This window comes from Carettochelys insculpta, chromosome 5, assembly GCF_033958435.1.
Source record: "Carettochelys insculpta isolate YL-2023 chromosome 5, ASM3395843v1, whole genome shotgun sequence".
Lineage (NCBI taxonomy): Eukaryota > Metazoa > Chordata > Testudines > Carettochelyidae > Carettochelys > Carettochelys insculpta.
The window spans coordinates 12,468,927-12,493,767 of record NC_134141.1 but is presented as its reverse complement, the minus strand read 5'-3'; the positions used below and the strand labels follow the sequence as shown (position 1 = coordinate 12,493,767).

Here is a 24,841-nt window from a genome sequence, read left to right as displayed (position 1 = left end):
AACTAGGAGAAGGGAATAGATGATATAAAGTCAGTCATAGACTCCTTTTCCTGCCATGCACTTGGATAGCCATTGACACTTGTGCTAAGTGAGTGTGCAAAGCAATCACTGATTGGATAGAATTTTATGCCCACTTGGCACAGATATATATGATGCCACAACCTGCAGTGCATTGAGGACTCAGGCCCAAAGCACTCGGTGTTTCAAGGGCGCAACACAGAGGGGAGTGCTTCTCTGTAATGCAAAATGAAGAAAGTACAGGCTACCTGCCACAAAAGCCTTAAGCTCCATTTCTAAGCAGCTCCTCTGAGAGTGCATGGTAACAGCACAGGTAAACAACTACCCCAGGAAATGTCAATCAGTAAAGAACAATCAAGCATTTACAGGAAAATGTTCCCCACCCAGCATTCTTACCAGAACTGTTCCCTATGCACAACCTGAGGTACAGGAAAGCCTGTCAGCTACATATGGAATCCAGGGCAGAAGGTTAATGGTGAGTCTTGGCTATATGGCTAGGAAATTTACCCCAGAAATAACTCACCTACCCTTCACTGTGCTGATAAACTCAGACTAACGACGTTTAACTTACCTGTCAAATTAATTACTTGCTCCTGGGACCTGGCGGTTTCTCAGGAACAATTTAAGATGTCACCTATTTTCTTATTGCTCAGAACTGACCGAAGTCCAAAATTCAACTCCCTTCCCACCCCGCCATGTTACACTTAACAATAACCATTGTACTGCACTTCATAAAGCAATGTTAGTCATTGCAGTCTGCCAGTGGAAGCCTAAGGCTTCCCTAGGGAGTGTTGCATTAACCGTGTACATCAGCCTTCTCTGGACGGCTTTATGCTGCGATTATATGGATGGTATCAGACAGGCTGTCAAACTCATTCTGCGGAAGGGGCTAAAGCCTGTTGAAGTCCGGGTCGTGTACCCTGTAATCCCAGAGCTGGTCTCCCACCGACTCCCAGAAGCAGCTAGTGCAGGGATTCTGGGCCGCAAGGGAGGAGAGGAGATGGACAACGGCCATGTATCCCTGCCCTGCCCATGCTCCACTCCTCCCTGCCAAGCCCTCTCCCACCCCTGCTTCACCCCCTCCTCTGCCCCCACCTGGCTCTTTCTGCAGCAGCGGTGCCACACTGACGGTGAGTGCTGGGCGGGGAGCCTGGGGGTGCCTGTGACCCCCCCATGCTCCCCCACGTGTCACCTCTCCAATTTGCACAAAGACTTATGCAATAATTTAACTCGCAAAAGTCTGACTTTGGGGGGGCCGAGGACAACAACTCCAGCCACAGGCATAGGAGCCACCGGTGCTCGGCGCTACAGTCAGTCCCTGTGCTGTTATCCACTGTCACTCAGGGGGTTCAGCCCTCTCCCTTTTAGGCCCATTGCTATGCCTGCCCTTTGCATTCCTTCCATTCCTAGACTGCTTTCTCTGGGGCTGCCTCCTCCCTGACTTTGTGATTTCGCTCCCTTTCTCCGCTCTGTACCTTCATCCCTGTAGCAACTCTCAGTACCCTCCTGTGGGATTCAGTCCCATCCCTTCCCCCTCTCACCAGCTAACACGAGTAGCAGTGACATAAAGGTGTCTTTTAAAGAGGTTTCATTAGGCTTTGGAATTACAACCAGCCAGGTTGTTCTTTCAGAGATGCTGTTTCGAGCAGTTTGTCCGCAGACCTGGTCAGACATCACATTTCCCCACAACTCCGAAGCTTGCAACTGTCCTTTGGCTTTTCCATTAAAGCCTGATTCTGCAACCACGCAATGAGGAGTCAGGTTAGGGCAGGGCCAGCCACAATGTGGCTCGTGGGTGACATCTGTAATTGAGAATACAGGCCATCTTGCCTGATGACAATGCCTTCATCTGCTCTGGAGAGGGGCATCAGAGCACCGAGCTGTTGGAAGTGTCCCAGTGTCCAGGCGCTGTACTTTTGTCCCCTTTGACACTCTGTGAAACATAGCCTTGCTTTTTCCATACTCAGCAGGTGCAGTTACAAATATTGTGGTCACATACATACAATGGCAGCCAACCTGTTTAATGCCATGAGCATAATTGCTGAAGCCATAATAAAAGCAGTTGGGTAATTTAAAAAGTATTTATGCAACTGCCATGATTTTACTCATTGCTTTAGAAACATGGGTGGCATCCTCTTACCACGGAGCCAACCATTTCTTTCTGATTTCTGAATTTTTGAATGCAGAAGTCAGCAAGATGTTAGCCACTTATGCCTTATACGTATACAGGTTAGTCTGGCTAACCCTGTGGCGAGGATGACTGGAGGACAGTGACTACAAACAGAGGGGGGACACACCTGCAGATCAGCTCTCTACCTGCTGACCTGCCTGATGACTTCTTTGGATCCTGCCCTAATCATCTGTTTCTGCAGCTTGCTGGAGCAGCCTCGGATGGTACCATCGGGGATAGAACCTTTCCCTGGCTGGGACAGAGTTCTACTGGTGAGTCTATGGAGCCCTGCCCTTCGGTTCTGTTAGTAAGCCATGTCTCATCTTTTATGCAGCAATTGTATTTCCTGCTCTGTAATTTAGTTGTTGTAACCAACCCATTAATACAGCAATTGCACAAGCATGTGCAGACCTGCCTGTGAAAGGTGTGATCAGTTCCTGGCCTGCCTCATTGGATTGTCCCTGTGCCAGGAGTCTGCTTAGAGCTGGGGTAGGTAATAATGTGCACAGGGAGGCCACTCCAAGACCTTTAGTAAGGAGCCACAGCATGTGCTTTTCTGTCGTATTAAGGGAGGGGGTGTGGAGGGTCTGGGAAGGAGTGGAGTGCAGGAGGGAGCTCCAGGCAGGGGACTGGGGTACAGGAGGGGGTGCATGGACTGGGAGGGCTTGGGCTCCAGAAGGCAGTTCTAACTGGAGCAGAGAGGTTGGGGTGTCAGAAGGATGTGAGGTCTGAGAGGGAGTTTGCATGCAGGAGGGGATTCTAACCAGGGGCAGGAGAGTTGGGGTGTCAGAAGGGGCATAAGGTGCAGGCTCTGGCCCCAGCCAGGTGGCACTTACCACAGGTGTCTCCCAGCACAGCAGGGCACTCAGGTAGGTAAACTGTCTTATGCCATGGTGACCCTACAGTACTCAGAGTGGCCACTTACTGCTGGCAAACATGTATCTGAATGCCCTTTGTGGGAGGGAAGACAGCAGGTCAGCACCCACAGGCACCGCCTGCTGCCCGCCCCACAGAGGGCATGCAGAGACGCCTTTGCTAGGGGCAGCACAGCCAGGGCCATGACATACAGGAAGTCTGCCTCAGTGGTCCACTACACCACAGGACTTTTAGTGGTCCAGAAGGAAATGGTTGGCAGGCCCGGTTCAGCCAGTCGGACATAGTTTTCCCACCCGGACTTTGAGAATTTGTTCACCATCTGTTTCTCTACAGCAATAAAAAAACCAAGCAGTTCTGCAGCACCTTAAAGACCAACAATATTATTTATTAGGTAAGGAGCTTTTGTGGGAAAGACCCACTGTGTCAGATTCTGGAGCAGAACTGAGGCAAAAACTGAGGAATCAGCTAAATGTAAAAATTTAAAAGGGTGGGGGGAGAGAAAAGAGGGGAAGAGAGACACCTCTGAGAAGTGTAAATTAAGTTAAGGGAGTTGCCTGCCATCCATGCAAATATTAAAGGTGGGGAAATTGTCCTTGTAACACATAAGATAATTGAGATCCTTATTGATTCCCCAATGAAAGGTATCGTCCCAGCCCCTGTACAGTGTACTATTTCGTGTGTGCAAATTTAGCATATCCTTTCCACACCATGTCCACAGAGCCAAAGATTTGGAGCCCAGACTCATCTAGTCTGACTTGTGGCATGACATAGGCCACAGAACATCACTGACCAATTTCACTTGACTTCTGCACCTCTTTCAGAAGATATCCAATCACCATATCTCTAGGTAAGTCCTTCCAATGGTTAACTAACCTCACTGGTTTTTAAAAAATATATCACCTTTCTAGTCTGAATTTGTCTAACTTCAGTTTTGAACCACTGGGGGGCGGTTTCTGTTATTTCTATTAAACTTCTCTTCCCCAGGTATAGATATTTGTTTAGAGTGTGATCAACTTGTCTCTTAACCTACTCATGGATAAATTAAAGAATTGCGTTTCTCAGGTGTCTGACTTTTTCATGTTTTCCAAACCTCAAATAAGGTTCTTGTGTTATACCCCTCTCAAGACATTCTTGTAGCTCTTTGCTGAACCCTTTTCCAAAGTTTTGACAGCCCTTTGACATGTGGTCACCAAAATTAGACATAGTATTCCAATTACAAAACAAAAAGCAGTCAAGTAGCACTTTAAAGACTAGCAAAATAGTTTATTTGCTAGTCTTTAAAGTGCTACTTGACTGCTTTTTGTTTTGATAGTGTATAGACTAGCATGGCTTCCTCTCTGTTACTATTCCAATTACAGGTTTATTGCTGCTGTAGACAGAGGTAAAAACCACCTAAGTCTTTTGACTTGATATAGCCTTGCTTAACTTCTTTAGCTGCTGTTTAACATCCTCTCTAGTTACTGCTAGCATAAAAAAAGATATCCTTATCACTGGAAGATCACCCCACTTCTTTTCAGATATTGAACAGAAAAATATGTAGTGAATATTTCTGTCTTTTCTAAATCATGAGTGGTAATTTTACCATCCTTACTTAGAATCAGACCCATATAGCTGGAAATTCATTTGATTTTTACAAATAGGGAGGAACTAGTAGAGAATTTGGAAGTGGAAGGCAGATAGGGTGAAAGAGTTCATGATTCTAAGGAACTGCAAGCGGGAAAACAGCAATTTCAAGATAATGGATTTCAAGAAGGCAGACTTTATGAAACTCAGGAAAATGATAGGTAAGATCCCAGGGGAAGTAAGTCTAAGAGGTAAAACAACGGAAGATAGCTGGCAGTTTTTCAATGAGTCGTTATTAAGGGGGGCAGAAACAATCTATTCCACTGCAGAGGAAAGATAGGAAGTATAGCAAGAGTGTTGTAACCAAAATGATCTCCCGAGACAGGGTGGTTTTGCTAACTGTGCTTGCATAACTCGAATTTGCAGGGCGTGCTGACTGAACCATAACAACATAATAATACCAGTAGAAAAAAACTAAGTGCACATAAACAAGGGCACATGAAGTGAGGTGTGTGCTATTTTACACTACATTGACTGTGAGAGTCATAAGTTCCATGTATCTCATCAAAGTGCTGCTACTGTTCAACTGGTACCCTCCCTGCAGATTCTGGGTATGCAAGCTCAATGATGTTGCAGCGCATGGAGATGATTCAGGGCCACTCATGTGGCCCACTCAGTAGCTTAGGCTGCTCATCACTGATTTGTGGGGCGAGCTGATTGAACCTCAGCAATGCTTTGACTGGATGCAGAGGGAATTCATGGCTCTCACATGCCCTTGCTTTACGTGTTGCTTTTAGCAACACTGATAAGAAAAAAAACGTGTCAATGGAAACCATCAAAATGTGGCAAGCTTGTGCATGGGCAACAGTAAACAAAATGTCTCATGGGTCACATATAGAACCCCAATGGTCTGCCTGCAGCTTATCAACCACAAACTGCCCACCACTGAACTAGGTACATCTTCATGCATTGAATTTCTTTTAACCCTTTTCCTCTGGTCATCACAGGCTTCCCCACCTCCTCTGGTTTTGGTGTGCAGCATGTCTCCTCCTCCTTTCTTCACTGTCACTGACTGCCAATTCCTTCTCCGGTTGGTTCTGTAGTGGTGCTGCCCAAATAACTCTTTCATCTTGCTGATGCTAGGCAGGATCAGTAGTGGCCCTTTTCCCCAGTACAGCCATCAATTTGCATCTCATTCACAGGAAGTCTAGATCTTTGGCAGGAAAGAGACCACGGCACAGCCTTTGTAGGTTGCAATAGCTGGTCTATCACTGCCCAACAGAGCTGGTTAAGTAGGTCTGTACCTAGGGCCTTGCTCCTTCATGTCCTCAGATGCTCCTGTTGGCCTCTTCTGTTTGTGTGAGTAGAACACCACTGCCTCAATATTTAGAGAAATGTAATACAAAAGGGGCATTAAACCAATTCATTTTTTAAATTCCAAGGAATATTTCTGGAAATTTTTAGGTGGGGGAGCTACAGCATAGACCCAGCTCTGATATATTCTTCTTCTATTCAGGATGACATGTAATTAGATGAAATCTGAACTGAACGTAAGGGCTGAACAGCCCCAACTTCTCGAAAGCTCATTTCTACCTCTCTGATTAAAGGTATCTCCAGTGTATTTCGCTGTCTGAATTAATAAATGTGATCAAGAAAGTCTTATTACCAAAACCCTGGCAGGCCTGAGCTGTCCCTGCTGCAGAAATGAAATTTCCAAGAATTCTACATAGATAGTACAGGAAAGACTCTTAATTACTCAGTGACTAAGCTGGATTGCTCTCACATACCTCTTAGGTGAAGTTAGAGAAGTGGTTATTTGCCTTGTGGAAGATGTGTGAATCAGCAGTGAGGAACCTTTGTGGAACAATCTGAATTGCCCAGTGTAAATTCGAAGGGTCAGCTACTTGCCATGTCTGTTTGTGTGTCACTATCATTGAATGAAGAAAAGAGCCCAGGAGTTTTCTCACTGTACTCTTTTACATTCATAATAGCCCTCTGGAAACAAACACATCTCATTCATCCTCTTTATCTATGGTTGTGGAACTGACTTTGCCCTCAGGACAGGTACATCTACGCTACCTGATAGATCAACCTGGTCAGGATTGATTTTCCGGGGCTCAATTTTGCACACCTAGTGAATTATCAGCAGGTCAAGAGTTGACCCCTGCACTTCTCAATCTTGAAAGGAGTAAGGAAGGTTGATAGGAGAGTGTGTCCTGTCAACCTCCCTCAGTGAGGACAACCAAGTATGTCTGCCATAGATAAGTCAATTCCAGCTACACAGCTGTTGTAGCTGGAATTGCATGTTTATGATTGGCTTTAAGATCTAATGTAGGCCCTGACCTCCAGCAGGTGTAACTCCATTGGGATCACAGGAGTTCCCACCATGTAACACCGATGTGAGTGATTTATGAAGTTCATTTCTCTCCCTGTGACTAGTCCAGGTTCATCAGTTAGCCTCATTTTCCAGCTAGGGATACTGATCTGTCGTTTGGGTGGAGTGTAAAAAAAGATTTAAATGAAAATAAAGCTTGCCTAGTCAGGGCGAAGGGGAAGCCTGGGAGCAAGCAATGAATAGGCTGTTATCTAGACAGCTGATCAGAAGATTTCATCCCTGCTACTTTGAAATTATCAAAGGCACTGACTCAGGTCCCTTTCCAATTGTATGGAAATGCTCAGTAGAAGGCGTCTGTAGCATTAAAAACAAGCTCAGGGCCTGGCCTTACCTCACACAGGTAACTCAACACCAGGTGATAGGAGTTTTCTGCATTCCAAGAGTAGTGTTCCCTCTAAGCTGAGCGCTTGGGTGGCCACCAAGGAGAGATTCTGATACCACTCAGCCGACTAGCAGAGCGCCCATGACCAGCAGCGTGTGTTTCCAGTGGCACTGCACATCCGCCCAGGCCTTGGTGCACACAGCAAAATTTATTCCGCCCATGGGTGAAAACATTAGCTTGAACATTGCCCAGAAGCCTGATCCAAATTCCAGTAAAGCAAATGGAAGTTTTGCCATTGACTCAATGTCCTTTGGAAGCAGCTCTAGGGATGCAAGGTTTGAACCCTGATTCTACTATGCTCAGTAGAGGCCACCCAAAAGGCTTGTATAGGCCCCCAGCCTCCCTCCCCACCTCCATGCTAGTCTAATATTTTCTTTTTATCTTGTTATTTACCAATATGTTTGTGCTACAAATACAGAGAGAGAGAGCGAGAGAGAGAGAGAGATGAGCATTCACTACTGGAATTAGTGGATTTAGAGGACTGTGGTCATGAAAAATCTCACCTGTGCCGAAAGTAAGAGATCACAGAGTTTCCATTCACTGGGCAAAAACCTGGTGTTGGATTTTACTCTGCTTTTTACTCGTTCCTTACTTGGCCACCCTACCTTCTCTCTGGTTGGAGTTTGCTGGCATGAGGACTGCAGGATGTGAGCCCCTAGTTCCTTGAAAAACACAAAGACAAAAATATTTATAAACGTGGAAAATGCAATTACTGTGAACTTGCTCATGGATCCATATACTGAGTTGGTGCAAAACAGGGTGTGAAAGGATTCAGCTGCCTGTGACAGCCTGAGGCTTGGCACCGGGCTCATCTGAGTTCTTATCCTACTTCTGCCATAGATGTGTCACATGGCCTTCATCAAGGCCCTTAAACATACTGTACAAATTTCCAGGGGGGCGTAAAACACTTGATTCATTTCATTGTGTGAGTGTTGTGAGACTGAATCTGTTAATACTCCTACCGTGCTTCAGAAATGCAAAATGTGACGCTATCGGTACTAATACAGATTTGGGGTCAAATTCTCTGCCAATGTCAATTGGCTGCAGCTATTTTGAAATTGCATCAGTTTGCAGTAGCAGTGAATATAGTTCCTTATTTGGTTGAGGCTGTGGAAAGCTGTAAGGCATTTTTTGCCACGACAGTATGCGTACAGGGAAGAGCTGTGAATGAGTTACACAGATTTTCTCAAACATGTGCCATGAAATCTTACCAGCACAGCAGGCCATGTCTTTTTGTTTTGACATTATATCTGCATTATTTCATTCATATTTTTTCTCCTTTGATCTCTTCCTCCACTTTTTTCGTCTTGGAGTATGCTAGTTACTATGGGAACAGTGATGCCATTGCTATGAGTAGGGCTTTTCAACATCCAATTTCCATAATGGTTTGCCCTGTGTGTTATCAAACCTTAGATCATTGCACCATGGATTTTGAAAACAAAAGAGTTGCTTTGAACACCATATTATCATGAGCATATTATGTATTGCGTTGGTGTGATGCTTCCCATATGAATATATTTGTGCAGTCTAATTAACAGAAATGAAAGTTAATTGGAGCTAAGGTGTACTTTTCTCATTAAACACTAGAAGATTGCGGCAGAGCAAATATTTTGTTTGTCATGCATTTGCCACCACTCTTCAGGTTGTTTGGCCCTGGCACAGGAAAACACCCACAAGGTCAGAGACTGATCTTTGTTACGATGCTGTGAATCCAGAGCAACTCTACTGGGGTCAATGGAGAATGTTGTGAAGACCAGGACAGTTACAGTGTTCAAAAAAGAACTAGATAAATTCATGGAGGTTAGGTCCATCGGTTGCTATTAGCCAGGATGGGCAGGGATAGTGTCCCTAGTCCGTTTGTAAGAGGCTGGAAATGGATGAGAGGAGAGGGATTGCTTGATGATTACCTGTTCCGTTCACTCCATCTGGGGCAACTGGCATTGGCCACTGTCAGAAGACAGTATACTGGGCTAGATGGACCTTTGGTCTGACCCAGTATGGCTGTTTTCATGCCCTGTTTCTGCAAAAGGATAGTAGAACAAAGTCCCTAAGTCTGTGCAGAACCCCACTGAAGTCAGGCTCCAAACTGACTCAGGGTTTCTCTCACACAGATCTGACTGCAGAAACCTGGCCCGGGCTTCTCTGACTCTTGGTGTTAGCTGTGCATTAAGGGGTCCAGGAAAGTGCATTAAGGACTGCAGGGACCCCAAGGTTTCTCATAACCTACAGTGAAAATGTATCATACCGGAAATCAGCAGCACAGTTAGATGGCAAATGTTTCAACCCATTAGAAACAATAGACTTTCAGCAAAGCTCTTTAAGTGATAACCTGAGTGGAAAACACCTTAATGAATCAAAATCAGGCCCATAGGTGGTTTTGCTGCAAGATGTGGTAACGTTTAAAAAGCCATGATGTAAATTCAATTTTGAGGCTAAGAATCATCATCTCATCCAAAAGACAAACCTTCATGCTTTTGCACCTGCCGGTGAGAGACAAAAATAATAAGGGAGGCTCACACTGAGGCCACCCATTCAAATCTCAGCCAGGCGTTCATTCTCCAATATTTATTCCAATCTACTGGCTGCTGTTGTCCAACATGAAAGCTCTGTGTGTGTGTGTGTGCGTGTGTGTGTGTGTGTGTGTGCATGCGCATTGCTGACCATCTCGGTCCTGGTCTCAATGAGCAGGCATGCACCTTGCAAAATCCTCCCAGCGTCCCAGATGAGCAAGCTGCTGTGATATTAGCTGGGACTCAGCAGGCAAACAAACCAGCCGCCAACCCTGCTGCATTACTGCAACGTGTCAGGGGCCTTGGATTGGAAAACACAAAAGTATCGTTGCAGCACTGACTGAAGAGGTGTCTTAAGCTCCTGTGGATCTGCTCAGTCTGCTTTTTCTGCACTTGGACCAGCAATTTCCTTGCTAGCCTTCCCAAAGACCATAGCTGCATTAGCATCATTGTTGTCTCCTGAAGACAGGTGATGGACTAACTCAACATGAAGACCGAACTACACGGGGAAAGGGCAAAGGGCTCGTCTACACAGCAGTGGAGAGGTGTGATTCCAGGTTCACACAGACCTCTACTCAAGCTGACTTAACTGGGACAGCCAGCAGGAGGGGCTAGCTGCCAAAGTATGAGCCTGTCTGAGACCCTAGGCAAGTACCCAGGCAGCTCTCTTGAGCTGCTGCTCATGCACCCTGGCCACATGCTGCTGTGCTCAGGGGCTAGCTCGAGCACAGCTAGCGTACGTACATCTGTGTGAATTGTGGATCATGCCATTCAGCTGCTGTGCCAACATGGCCAAAGAGCAGTGGTGTGGGGTTAGGTGAAAATTCATGCTGAACACGTGTTTGCACAGAAAAGTCTGTCAAATTGTAGAATAGTCTCCGCCAAAGGAAATTACTGAAGTCTGTCACTTTAGGCTTTTAATACTATTCTCAAAAAAATATTGAGACCCATACTAGTCTGAACGACAACTTTCCTTTAAAGAACGACTTCATTTTCCTCAATTACAGCCTCTAAGCCGAGACTGTCGGGCATTCCTGGCCAACACTGTAACACCTCCCTCTAAGGGAGTCTTGCATTGTTGGGGAAATGGACAGGATAATCTAATAGAGCATCTTTCTAGTCTCTGATTCTGTGCTCTGCCTTCTACTCCTGGGGCAATTCCGTGACACTGTGTGTGTACAGAATTTGTGTCCCCTGCAGATTTCTTTGCTTCCTCGCAGAAAAATGACTTTCTGACGGGGAAGTAAAGGAAAGCTGCAAGAGCAGTCATGCACCACTCCCTAGCAATGCAGGCACCCAGAGCAGCCAGCAGAGGGGTAAATCACTGCAGTACTGGAAAAACCCCAGCCAGTGACTCCTACCCTGAGCTGGGCTCAGCTGTTAGTCCCAACTGGCTGTAGAAAGAAGAGGACAGGATTTCCATTTCCCCAAAAGGAGCAGCTGGGACTGTGTCAAACACACACCCCAGAAACTTTCCTGTCCCCATTGTTCCTCAGCTGCAGGGGGAGGGGTCACTGTAGGGGGAGCTGCTCCCCCACCCATCCCATGCATCTGGATTGCCCATACGCAGACGTCCCTGCCAAGCCTCCCCCAGCACATCCAGAACCTGCCTAGTCCTCCATACCGGTACCCTACCCCACTGAACCTCATCCCTCCACCTGGATCTCCTCCTCTACTGCCAAACAGCCCCCACGGAATTCTCTGCACTCAAACTTTCACCCTAATGACTTCCCTACCAGAGCCATACTGAGCCCCCACCGCCAGACCCCATGCTACTGATCCGCAACTCGCTCCACCCAGGCCCTCGTCCCAGCAAGCCCCACTTCCCCAGCACTCAGACCCCACCACTAAGATCCCCTCCCAGCAGGCTCCTCTGCCCAGCCCCAACCATCTCAACTGGAAACTCCTGGAAAGTCCCACTGCCCTTTCCCTTTCCAATGAGCCTCTGTGCATCTTATACCGCCCATTGAGCTGCCTGCACCCAGATTAGCCCACAGTGAACCCCCTCACCCCCACCTGGATCTCCACACACAGAGGTCTTTCACACTTGGGCCCGTCCTGGCTGAACCTGCCCTGCCCCCTCCCACCGGCCTGTGTCAGGAAGGGGTGCTGAGTTGGTGTCCTGAGAGTGGGGGTTCTGCAGGGCGGTGTCTCATCTTCATGGAGCCAGTGGCCTGTGTTCCTGCTGCCACACTGGAGCCTCTGCATGTATTTATTGACATGTAAAACTTGCAGCCTCTTAAAATATTTTGTGCAGACGTTTTTGTTTTGGGTGCGATGCGCTCTGAGGAGTAACCCCTCCAGCCCTACACAACGCAACCACTGTTTTGAAATAATTTTAAAATAGCAGACGCCTTGTTTTGAAATAAACAACAAGAAGTCCTGGGGCACCTTATAGGCTAACACATATTTTGGAGCATAAGCTTACGTGGACAAAGACCCACTTTGTCAGATGCGCCAGCTGCCCATGAAAGCTTATGCTCCAAAATATCTGTTAGTCTATAAGGTGCCCCAGGACTTCTTTTTGTTTTTGAAGATACAGACTAACACAGCTCCCTCTCTGATATTTTGAAAAAGGTAAACTTAGTTCCAGGAGGACTAGCGCCTATTTTGAAATAGCTGTTTTGGAATAAGGGCTGTGTACACAGGGAATAGAGCCTATTTCTAAATAAGCCATAGTGTGTCCGCTGACTCTGTTTCCAAATAGTCTCTGTGTGTAGACGCTCTATTTCGAAATAGCCGAGGGCCATTTCAAAATGCATTTTGTGTGTAGCAGTGTTATTTTGAAATAAGCTGTTCCAAAAAATCTCTTCTGGAATGGCTTATTTCTAAATAAAGCGGCTGTATAGACATAACCTGAAACACAGAGTTGAGGTCCATTGATGGGTCAGAGTACAGACACTTTCACTGCCTGTGCTATACTTGTTCTGCACAGAGAGTCTTACCATTGTTATCCCCCTGCGCGCTGCTTAGGTGGCCAATCTGGTCTATTTCCTTTACTCCACTGCACAGAGGCCAAGAACAAAACATGTCGTTTTCAGGCTACATTTTCATGGCACGGCTGCTGCCCTGAGGTTGTCAGCAATTCACCACTGTAGCCACAGCCGAGGCTTACCCAGGAAGGCCAGGATTTTGTTTTTGGATTCCACTTCTCAATATGCACAATACTGATTACAGCGTTTACTGTATTTGTTGAACACTCAAGAAAATGGATTCACGCCCCCATGGCTTGCACAGAAAAACGTTCTCTGGGGATTCAACAGGGAATTTTTTGGGGAATGCTTTATCGCATGTCATCCCCTTTGTATTAAAAAGCTGGTGGAGTCTGGATTGCCATGGGGTCTATTCTGATCCTTATCTTCACTCTGTGAATAGCCATATTGGCTTCATGGACCCTGCTTGTGATGGGAGGAGCTATTTCCCATGACTCGGAGAATCAGAGTCTGGCCCCAAATGAGTAATAAGTATGTGGGACCAGATTCACCCATGTACTCTGGCTGTTTTGCGGCTTTTCAGGAGCTATGTCACCCTTTATTAATTGAGATCCCTGACACCTGCTCGCCTCTGCTCAATCAGGGATTTCCCTGCTCACTAGGATAACTGCTAAATATATTTTGAAAACTTAGGGCTTTTCTTGCCATCTTTCGCTTTCGCACAGGGGAATAATGTTGCTCCTGATTTCCATAACAGCGGAAGCAAAAGAGACATCTTCACAGCACCACAAACAATGGTGCAAGCCAGTGACAGGGGCTTATGTTAAAATCAGGACTTCTTCCAATCACTGTGAGTGTTATGCCTATGGAAAACATGAGGCCACGGCCTGGAAAGCTGCTCCGGGTGACCTTTCAGGCAGGATCATTACCTGTGAGGAAGGGTTGAAGGCTGACTGTGGTGATCCCTACTAGGAGGACAGCAGGCTAGTGTCACAGGATGGAGAATTAAATATACCTCCACCCCCCTGAAACTGTTATTCTAATTGGCTCCCTGGGGATAAGGGCTGTGTTGCAGCCATGCTCCTTTGTTGCTCAGCAACTGTTTTAATCAGGCAAAGCCTAATGAGAGGCTTGACCCACAAGTTATGAGCATAGAATGAGCAGCTAATAAAATCAGAGAGCCTGAAGGGCCTCCAGTTGCCTGGAACAGTCGAGTATTTCCTGGGAAATGGAAGGACTGATTCAGCTCTGACTTACTCCGGCTTTCTGCTGGTGTCAGGCTGTCGCTGTCAGTGGAGAGGAGCTAGCACCAATAATTCCTGTAATTAAAAATGCAGGAAGAGGAGGGTGAGACAATTGCATAGACTGCTCCGAAGATGTAAAGCCCCTATGTAAACGTGAGGAGGTAAATACTTTCTTTCAACCCACGGAGCCTGGACTCCAGGGTCCTGTTCTGGAACCTCTGCATGGGAGAGAGGCAGGATCCCAGAGGTCTATGCAGAGGGTGTGCCCCACGGCACTCCCTGTGCAGGATTTGGGTTTCGGGTGGGAGGGGGCTGAGCTAGGGAAAGGTGGGTGTGGGGTCTCTGACCAATAGCACTGTGACTGCATGGCCAGGCTGGACAGTCTGACAAATGAAATGACGAGGGAGGCACCGCAGGGGCGACGGCCACCCTAATAAAGTACTGATGGATGAGGGCCTGGAGCAAACTCCACAGTCCTCCACAGCACACAGTCCTGGCTATGTGCTAGGCCAGGACTTGCCCCCAGCCTGTCTCTGGTAATCTGCTGGAGAGCGACTCTCTCACCCACCGACACACACCTGCTATGAGCCAGGCAGTGGATTCCAAATGCCAGCACGCCTCTGGGGGCGTTTAGATCTGGACCCAGGTGTAAAAATAGTGGCCAAAGGTGACATTTAGATCTGGGAGCAAATCCCAAAAGGTCAGGGGCCTTTGGCTCCAGGGTTTTGGTTCTGACTCCCCTCCAATCGCTCCCAGTATTCTTCCAGAGCTTCTGGGTAAAGTGTGAGTTAACTACCATAGTGTCTTGAATTTAGTGCTTGTCAGAGAAGCCAGCGCCAGCCCCTGAATGTCTGCTCCCTGTAACAAGTACAACACCAGCAGCAGCAAAGGCAGCTTCCAAACACAGTGCTGCCAATTTGTTTCTGCAGTGACCAAGAGGCATCACATCTGGAGGGAGACTAAGGACACGAGCAGAGTTCACTTTCCAGCCCAAAGCGGAAACTAAAACCAATTAGGGACACCCAGTGGTTCTAATCGTACTGTAATTACAGCAGAATCATTCCATGCAACATACAATAGCCAGAGAAAATCACACAGCCCTTCTCTGGCTCTTACTAGAGCTGAGAGTTAATCTGAAACTCCTGCTATGTTTAATATTGTAGCTCATTGATATCATGTGTACTACAAGTTGAAGCTCTCCAATCAAGCACCCTCTTGCCCAGCAACATCTCTAATCCGGCATGATTTTAGTTAGCCAGATAACCACTTATCATGGGTGTGGCCAAGTTTCCCGTGGTCCCATAAAGTTTGTTTACAGCCTCCACTGGCTCTCTGTGTTCTGTCCTGTTATTTAGCTGTAATTTACCCCTAAATATCTTCTAGAAGCCCTGTAGTGTTGGTAATGTGCTAGACAATATTGACCTCCTGTGATCCAGCAAATTATCTCAGTCGGCACTGAACAGGTTCCAAGGCTGCCAGACTAGAGAGGTTCAACCTGTAATAAGTATGTGGGTTTCACCCTCAGTAAATCTCAAAGCAGGTCACTGTGTTTAATGTTCAACAAAGTTAGACCGTAATCCTAAAAAGCCATGTGCATTTAATAATTAGCTCCTTCTGACCTAAGAAGTCAGTCTCGCTGACTGAAAGAGATGTAATCCCATTTCCACAGAGGACATTAGTAACTTGTGATTTATTATAGATTAGAAATGGGCCAAAAGAGAACCCCTATGTGAAATGGCTTCCTGCTCTCCAAATATTGGTCATTCAAATAAAATTGACTCAGATTCCTTTGGCTTTTGTCATTAATTTAATTTAAAAACCTGACTGATTGTGTTTTGCAAAGCCAATACCAGACTCAGCTTTCTCAAATCTGGAACTTCCAATCGATCCTGATTTGGAAGTACATACCAGACATGGACTTCAATGCAATTACTGCTGATACTCCTGATGCACCAGTGTCATCTAGATCACCTTCAAGGCTAATTCCCTGATACAGATACTGTGAATTACCAACACTGATGTAGCTAGTGAAGAGATTACAACATGCCTGCTTTTTAAAATTTTACCAAACTGTGTCCTGGGATTTTTAATTCTCTGTTATGCCTAAATTTAGAGCATAGTCCTTTATTTGCTCTGGATGGTGCAATGCCATATCCTCAGCTGCTGTAAATCAGCTACACAACTTTACACCTTTTTTGCTCTACTCTGCACTCGTTAGGCCTCAGCTGAGTATTGTGTCCAGTTCTGGGCGCCGCAGTTCAAGAAAGATGTGGAGAAATTAGAGAGGGTCCAGAAAAGAGCGACAAAAATTATTAAAGGGCTAGAGAATGTGACCTATGAAGAAATGCTGAAAGAATTGGGCTTGTTTAGCTTGGAAAAGAGAAGATTGAGGGGAGACATGATAGCAGTTTTCAGGTATCTAAAAGGGTGTCATAAGGAGGAGGGAGAAAACTTGTTCTTTTTGGCCTCTGAGGATAGAACAAGAGGCAATGGACTTAAACTGCAGCAAGGGAGGTTTAGGTTGGACATTAGGAAAAAGTTCCTAACTGTCAGGGTGGTCAAGCAGTGGAATAAATTGCCAAGGGAGGTTGTGGAATCTCCATCTCTGGAGATATTTAAGAACAGGTTAGACAGATATCTATCAGGGATGGTTTAGACCAGGCGTGTCCAGCCCGCGGGCCGCATGCAGCCCTGGACAGCTAGTAATGCGGCCCCACAAAATCGTAAACTTTTAACATTATTATGTGATTTATATACATTAACTATATTATATATTTTATATGCGGCCCAAGACAATTCCTCTTCACTCAGTGAGGCCCAGGCAAGCCAAAAGTTTGGACACCCATGGTTTAGACAGTACTTGGTCCTGCCATTGGGGCAGGGGGCTGGACTCGATGGCCTCTTGAGGTCCCTTCCAGTCCTAGTATTCTATGATTCGATGATACAGATATGGTTACCAGCTATTGAGTGTGAAAAATCAAGATGCTGGTGGGTGGGGGGTAAGAGGAACCAATAGAAGAAAAGGCCCCCAATATCAGGGCTGTCCTTATAAACCTGGATTCCTGATCATGCTACCAGCCAAAGCAAACAAAGTTCATAACATTTTACTAAAAATAGTGTACAGTCTCCAACCAGTAGCAGCCTGGGTGTTGGGTATAAGAGGCAGGGGAAGGCATTGCCTTCCCAAACTGCCTGGCTGGCTCTGCCCGTATGCTGACCCTAGAAGCCTCCCCCATTTAGTGTGGTTCCTCCAGTCTCCTGGGGCTGCCTGGGCTTCAACCCCATCTCCCATAGCCCTAGGCTCACCTACCGGGCCCATGAGTAGCAGAGATACCAAATAGTTATAAAGGATTAAGATGGGCAGTCCACTTCCTCTTTTTTAAGGAGCTGATATTTCATTTACCATGTTGTAGCAACTTCTACAATCATCTACAGCTGTGAAATATGAACACTTTCTCATCAGCATATCCAAAGAACTGGAAAATAATTTCATCAGCACCTTCCAGCTCTTGTGCCATCTCAAGTGTCAAGATAAAATTATGAAGCATTTAGTTCTAACAGCAGTCATACAAGCAGCAGAGTAGTAAGAGAGCTTATGGGCTGAATACATCCCACCACAGGGAAGAAAATGTTGTCCAGCAAACTATCTACATCCACTGTGTGCTTATGCCTGACCCTGTGAATATGACTGTTCAACTACAAATCTACAAAAGCACTAGCTTATTTGTCTTCAGTGTGAATTGCAAGTACAGATGGCATCCTGCTGATTGCTTTTGTAAGGTGTTCTCATGAGTAATAATTCTGTGTACCATGTGCTTTGATTTTATCTTGCGAAATAATAGCTCAGCGATACTGTACACTCAGCATTTTCTGGTTTTTTATCTTACAAGTAAATTTCCTGCATTTCTCTTGCCTCACTCATTCGTTAGTATTACAATTATAGCTTTGCAGGTACTTGGATGACTCTAGCACTATAGTAACAGGTGATTTGACAGAAGTTTGTCTCTCTTTCCTAGGACGTGGCTAATTCTGGTAAAACCATCACCGTGCCGCCGTTCCAGATGTACAAGAAGACAGAAGAGGTCTTGTTTGTGTAAGTTTAGTGCCTTCAAGGCTGACGTGGAGCCTGCTCTGCCAAGAGAAGGCATGCACAGGAATGCAGTAGGGAAAGTTCCTTACACTTCAGCAGCACCTGTTCCAAATTCCAAAGTGCACCCCCACCTCTCTCCTGTCAACACACACACACACCAGAAGGGCTCAACAAATACAGGAAAGGGAATGTTTATGTACAGAGGGATGAAAGAGGGGGGATAGAGGAGGAGCAGTAAAACAGGGTTGCATTCAGCTCAAGGTTCCACGAGGCCAGTGTCTGAAAGTGCAGACACAGAGCAATGTGTCTGCACATGGAATTCAGGGGATCTGGGCAAAGGTGCCCCAGGCCGAGGCTTGGGTGCTCCCAGTCATCTTTGCCGCCAGCAAACTTTCCCCAACAAATGCCACCGAGGCCCTTTTCTGCCACTCTCTACAAACCCACCAGAGCCACACCCTCTCCTCATCCCAATGCAAAGTTGCAAGTCCCAGTGTGCATGGCCGCACGCAGCTCTGGGCAGCAATGATACTGGGGGATCTAGCTGTGGTTTGTCTTTCTCAGGCAAATCCTCCCTGACACCATGCTCCTCCTGGCTCCTGTCCTGTCCTGCAGCCACTCCAATTGGCAGCTCTGTCTTTCCCAGCTTTGGGCACATTCTTGGCTGCTTCTCCATGCGAGGTCATTCTTGTAGTAGCCCTTCTCCCTGCAGCTCCAGACACACACACCCTATTGCTTCCCACTTTCTCCAGCCCCTACCCATTAGCCACAGCCTGAAGGCTTCATCTGTTTAGGATGACGCTTACCAGTGAACTGGTTAACCATTCATATCCCTGGCCTGCACTTGTGACCACCTCCCAGCTCTGACCCCCCTCCCACCCTCTTTACCCAGCCTGGCACCCCCTCCTGAACTCCAAACCCCTCATCCCCAGCCTCACCCCAGAGTCTGCATCCATAGTGAGAGCCCTGACTTTTCCCCATACCCTAACTCCCTGTCCCCACACTCCTGTGCCCTAAACCCTCATCCTTGGCCACATCCAGAGCCTGCACCCCTTCCTGAGCCAGCTGGGTAACAATGAGCGAGTGAGTGAGGGTGAGGAAAGCGAGCGTGTGGGGGAGTGACTGGAGGCAAGACCTTGGAGAAGAGGTGGGAGATGAATGGGACCTCAGAGGAGAGGCGGGGCAGGGGTGGAACAAAGACATTTGGTTTGCTGTGAGTAGTAAGTTGGCAACCCCCACCCCAGCCCCAGTCAGGGTATTCTTGTGTCACTCTGAGCCAAATGTGAAGTCACCGGGCGTTCTGAAAGCATAACCTGAAACAGTGGCCAGGTGGAAGCATGCTCCAGCTGAGGCTTCCCTGGGACAGTCAGCAAGTTCTGTGGTCTGGCATTGCAGTCCTGACTGGCGTGTCCTTGTTTTGCTGGTCTGTGGGTCTCTCTTATGCAGAAGGTGCTGTGGAGAATTGGTTTGGATGCTGTGGTGGGCTTGTGTCCCAGCAAAACGTGCATGGGGGCTGCACTGAAAGCACAAAACCATGCAGCATTTGATTGAGGTACTGAAGCCAGGTCTGTGGAAATGGGAGGCTGTCACACGTGTTGAATCACGGCACTATGCAGCCCAGGAGGAAGTTCCCAAGCTGGCTTTCAAGCCTGTTTGCTTCAGGCAGCCAAAATGCGAGGGTGGGCATTGGTAAAAGCAGACACACTAGAGATCTCTTAAATAATGAAGGGCAGAGTAAAGGCTGAGTGCCTTCACTGAGTGCTTCATGACAACATAAAATACAGGTCAAATCTATCAAATCAGACAATGAAATCAAGTGCCAAATCTCCCCTTTTGTACCCCACAATTTGTGTGGACAGATGCTTGATTGTGTGTGCAAACCATTTTTGCACACAAGGTTGATGATCCAAATGCCACTGACTACACATGAAACCCTCCCGCATTGACTTCAGTGGGCTTGGGCTCATGAGCCTGATGGGTAGTAGCTAGATATGCACCTCTCCCATTTGTGAGACCAGCAGCAATTTGCTCACACAAGTCTCAGGTACAAGAGTGGAGACAGAAAAGCTTGTTTGCAAAGAACTATGTGTGTAACTTGGAGGCAGTTTTTGACAATGAGGCTAAAAGGGAAACAAATTCAAAGTGTATAAAAGGGAATCATTTTCTCATCCATTAAACCTGTCAAACACCCCGCTGCCAGAGGATATTAGTGAAGCAAAGAGCACAGTGATAGTCTCACATGAATAAGTCTCTTATCCACAATGCTATCCTGACACAGCACAAGCACAAGCTGCTAAACAGCTGGTGTTAAAGAGAAATGTTAGCTGCAGCCATGATACATTTACTGAACAATTAGGTAGGTGAACTATACGCATGTGTGGTGGGCTGCTTGCTTTCTTCCGAAATTTGCAGTTCTGTGATGACCATAAGAAGCAGGAGCCCCAACAAGAAATCATTCTGTCCATTCATCTGGTCAGCCTTGTGCTGTGTCCTTGTATGGCCGTTCTTAACGATCTTCGTCTAATATCGTAGTGCTATTCCAAGACATTAGTGTTTGGGTGTGGTGACTTGGGTGTGATCATAGGCACACAGACAATCTGTAGGTTACTTGCAGGGAGTGCATGCTACAGAGTTGGGATTCCAATACACTTAGAGCTAAGTTTGGCACAGAAGATTACCCCAAGGAGCTCTACCACAGGGTCCCACAGGATACTGAGTGATATAACACACACATATTTGCCTTTGGGGCAACCATATACTGTACTCTAGTACAACCAATGCACAAAATAGTTCATATCTAGCCACAGGGCTAGCCAATGTTTGATCTGTTTCTAACATCCCCATCACAATGGTGCATCCAATGAATAGTCTACGTGGTATGATTTTGTGTTATGAATCCTTTCATTAGAAGACTGAATGTTATTAAAAAAAACAACAAAATGATTTGCTTTTCAGATTATTATTACAGTCCAGATTTGAAGACACAAATACCTTTCTAGCCCCTCATTTCACTTTCCCTTAAACATTGTAAAAGAAAACATAAAACTATTCAGTTGACTTGTTTAGGCAGCAAAATCTCATGTGATATAACGTCACAGCTGAGTCAAAATAGTTCTGAGAGCTCATTTAAGTCATCTCATAAAAGGTGAAGTATCAGACTCACTGCATACTTATAACACAACTGTTTATTTACAGAGGACTGAAAAATGTAGATTACAGGAACAGAGAGGCTCACTGATCAATGGACAGGCCTCCAAGAAATGAGGACAAAGTCATTTTTCTTTTAAGGCCCTGTGTCAGCCAAGCATGTAAGCGTGTGCCTGTATTCCCTCTCAGTCAATGGAACTAAAGTACCCATTTAAAGTGATGCCCATATTTAAATACTTTGCTGGGTCTGGGGCTGAAAGGAGGAGTTCCAAATCTCTGTCTCTGTGTTGGAACAGTCCCTGAACATGAATTTCCCCATGTGTAAGTTTATCCAGACGTACAAGTATTTGCAGAATCAGAGCTGTAGCATGTAGTGCATGTCAAATAGTATTCTTTATTCCGAACATTTTTAAAAAGAAACTGTCCAAATTGCAATTTACTGCTTTATCCAATCACAAATTTGTGCAAAGTAACCCTCCGTTTTGTTTTGTTTTGTCTCTTGGTTGTGACTAGATTTGCCAAATTACTGGTACTGACACCAAGAAGTCAGAAGCAAAGATTGAAGAACTAATGTAGTCCCTGCAGAAAACAAAAACAGAGAAATTCACCTTCCACAGGTTGTTATGCTGTGATGTTATGCTTGTAAGAAGCACATGGGATCTTTCTCAGAGGAAAGGACAAAATGTCATGCTTATTGAGAATACAGTAGGAAACCTGTTAGCATATGCTTTCTCTCACACACACACACATATTGTCTTGCCAGCTGATGTTAGAGTTGCCAGTCTGTTGCTTGTTTTCAATTAGTTGGCCAAGCTAATGAAATATGAGGCTGGATCAGGAGCAGGTTCCTTTCAGTCCAGGCTGAGATCCCAGTGGAAATGGCAGACAAACCCAAAATCTGTGGCAGCACAGCTCCCTTTTATTAGCAGTGTTCTTGCACTGGGATCAGTAGATTTTGCATGTGTTCAAGAGTGCTTGTTTTCTCAAGTTTCTTAATTTTTCCTTACATCGTCCTTCTCATCTCTCCTTTTGTCCCTTCCAGCCCGAGAATTCTATGATTCTGGTTTTGATCACTGCTATCTTATCCTCATTGATAACAGCCCCCATCCTCCTCCAGAGTCGTCAATATGACCCCTTCTCATATATTAATGAGGACACGCAATCATCCCAGGCACCAGTCCCGGTCCCTCCCTAGAACATCTGGTGATGGTCCTGAACTTACCACATATATTCCTCATTCACACAACAAAGGGCTTTCAATGGAGGGGAGTATGATAGAGGTATATAAAATTATGAGAGGTGTGGAGAGGGTGAATAAAGAAAAGTTATTTACTTGTTCCCATAATATAAGAACTAGAGGGCACCAAATGAAATTAATGGGCAGCAGGTTTAAAACTAACAAAAAAAAGTTCTTTTTCACACAGCACACAGTCAACCTGTGGAACTCCTTGACAGAGGAGGCTGTGAAGGCTAGGACTGTAAGGCTGCGTCTACACGTGCACGCTACTTCGAAGTAGCGGCACCAACTTCGAAATAGCGCCCGTCACGTCTACACGTGTTGGGCGCTATTTCGAAGTTGAAATTGACGTTAGGCGGCGAGACGTCGAAGTCGCTAACCCCATGAGCGGATGGGAATAGCGCCCTACTTCGACGTTCAACATCGAAGTAGGGACGTGTAGACGATCCGCGTCCCGCAACATCGAAATAGTGGGGTCCTCCATGGCGGCCATCAGCTGGGGGGTTGAGAGATACTCTCTCTCCAGCCCTTGCGGGGCTCTGTGGTCACCGTGGGCAGCAGCCCTTAGCCCAGGGCTTCTGGCTGCTGCTGCTGCAGCTGGGGGTCCGTGCTGCATATACAGGGTCTGCAACTAGTTGTTGGCTCTGTGTATCTTGCACTGTTTAATGAAAGTGTGTCTGGGAGGGGCCCTTTAAGGGAGCGACTTGCTGTTGAGTCCGCCCCGTGACCCTGTCTGCAGCTGTGCCTGGCTCCCTTATTTCGATGTGTGCTACTTTGCCGTGTAGACGTTCCCTCGCTGTGCCTATTTCGATGTTGGGCTGAGCAACGTCGAAGTTGAACATCGACGTTGCCAGCCCTGGAGGACGTGTAGACGTTATTCATCGAAATAGCCTATTTCGATGTCGCAACATCGAAATAAACTATTTCGAAGTTGGGTGCACGTGTAGACGTAGCCTAAGAGTTCAAAGAAGAGCTCGATAAACTCATAGAGGTTAGCTCTATAAAAGGCTCTTAGCTAGGGCGTAGGAATGGTGTCCCTGGCCTTTGTCAAAGGTTGGAAATGGATGGCAGGAGGGAAGTCACTTGATCATTGTCTTCGGTCCACCTCATTTGGGGCATCTGGCACTGGCCACTGTCGGCAGGTAGGATGCTGGGCTAGATAGACCTTTGGTCTGACCCAGTAATGGCCATTCTTATGTTCTTATTAGCACAGAGACAATATAAGCATTTAGCCAGAACAAGTTAGTTTTAACAACCACTTATCATACTCTTTTACAATATTTATCTTAAGTTTGAGTTCAACATCAGACACAGGTAAACTATTACAACATTGCCCTAAATTACAACATTATCCTCAATTAGATATAACGAAAATAGAATGTTATACTACACTGGATTACTGTTTTTGGTTCTCTGTGCCTTAAATGTTGAGTTTGTTCTGGTATGGCTACGGTCTGAAGAAGTGGGTCTGTCCCACGAAAGCTCACCAAATAAATTATTTTGCTAGTCTTTAAAGTGCTACTTGACTGATTTTTGTTTTGATAGTATATAGACTAGCACGGCTCCCTCTCTGTTACTATTCTTTTTCAGGCTAGTGAGTGGAAACCTTTTTATCTTCCCCCAGTGGAAGAATGCAGAGGAAACCCCACAGTGGAAACCTTAGAGAGGGCCTGAGTCGCCACGAGTGTAAATGGATCAATTTTAATAGAGTTTTAGAAACAGACACCGCCTGTGTGTCTGGCTCAGTGTTTCCTGCCACCTATGTAGGTATTTCCAAGCACGGATGTGGTCTGGCCCTATATTAATAACTGGGGAAGTATCTAAATGTCAAATCATCAGGTCAGAGTCTGACATCCTTACGTATATCAAGTTGCACTTCCATGGGGCTACTCCTAGAGTAAGAAGCTACTCAGCATGAGTAAAGTAAGACAACTTGGTCTGCAGCATATAAGTCCTTATGGTCAGAGTTCACCCACCTTACTAAGAAGCTTTACAATTTTCTTATTTCTGATTAAAATTAATATCTCCATTTCCTCGGCATCCGTGAAATTTTCTTCTAAAATGGGGAGTCCTAAGAGAAGGACCGAGAGAAGAACAACTTCCATTTATTTCTTGCTGACATACATGTTTTTGTTGGCTTATTTTTCATTTTATTGTTTTTGCTTTTATTTTCTTGCTATGGCTACATCTACACTAGTGAGTTTTTTTTGAAAAATCCCATGCAGCATCTACACACAAAATGCATTCTTTCAATATTAAATCGGAAGAATGCAGCACTG

At 46.0% G+C, this 24,841-nt stretch overlaps 1 long non-coding RNA gene across 1 annotated transcript; it reads left to right on the top strand.

Moving 5' to 3' along the window:
• The first annotated feature begins 2,357 nt into the window (after positions 1–2,357).
• LOC142013925 (uncharacterized) lies at positions 2,358–18,139 on the top strand. The gene is made up of 3 exons (XR_012645825.1): positions 2,358–2,460; positions 3,783–3,911; positions 18,108–18,139. It is a non-coding gene; the product is annotated as an uncharacterized LOC142013925 (long non-coding RNA).
• The last annotated feature ends 6,702 nt before the right edge of the window (positions 18,140–24,841 follow it).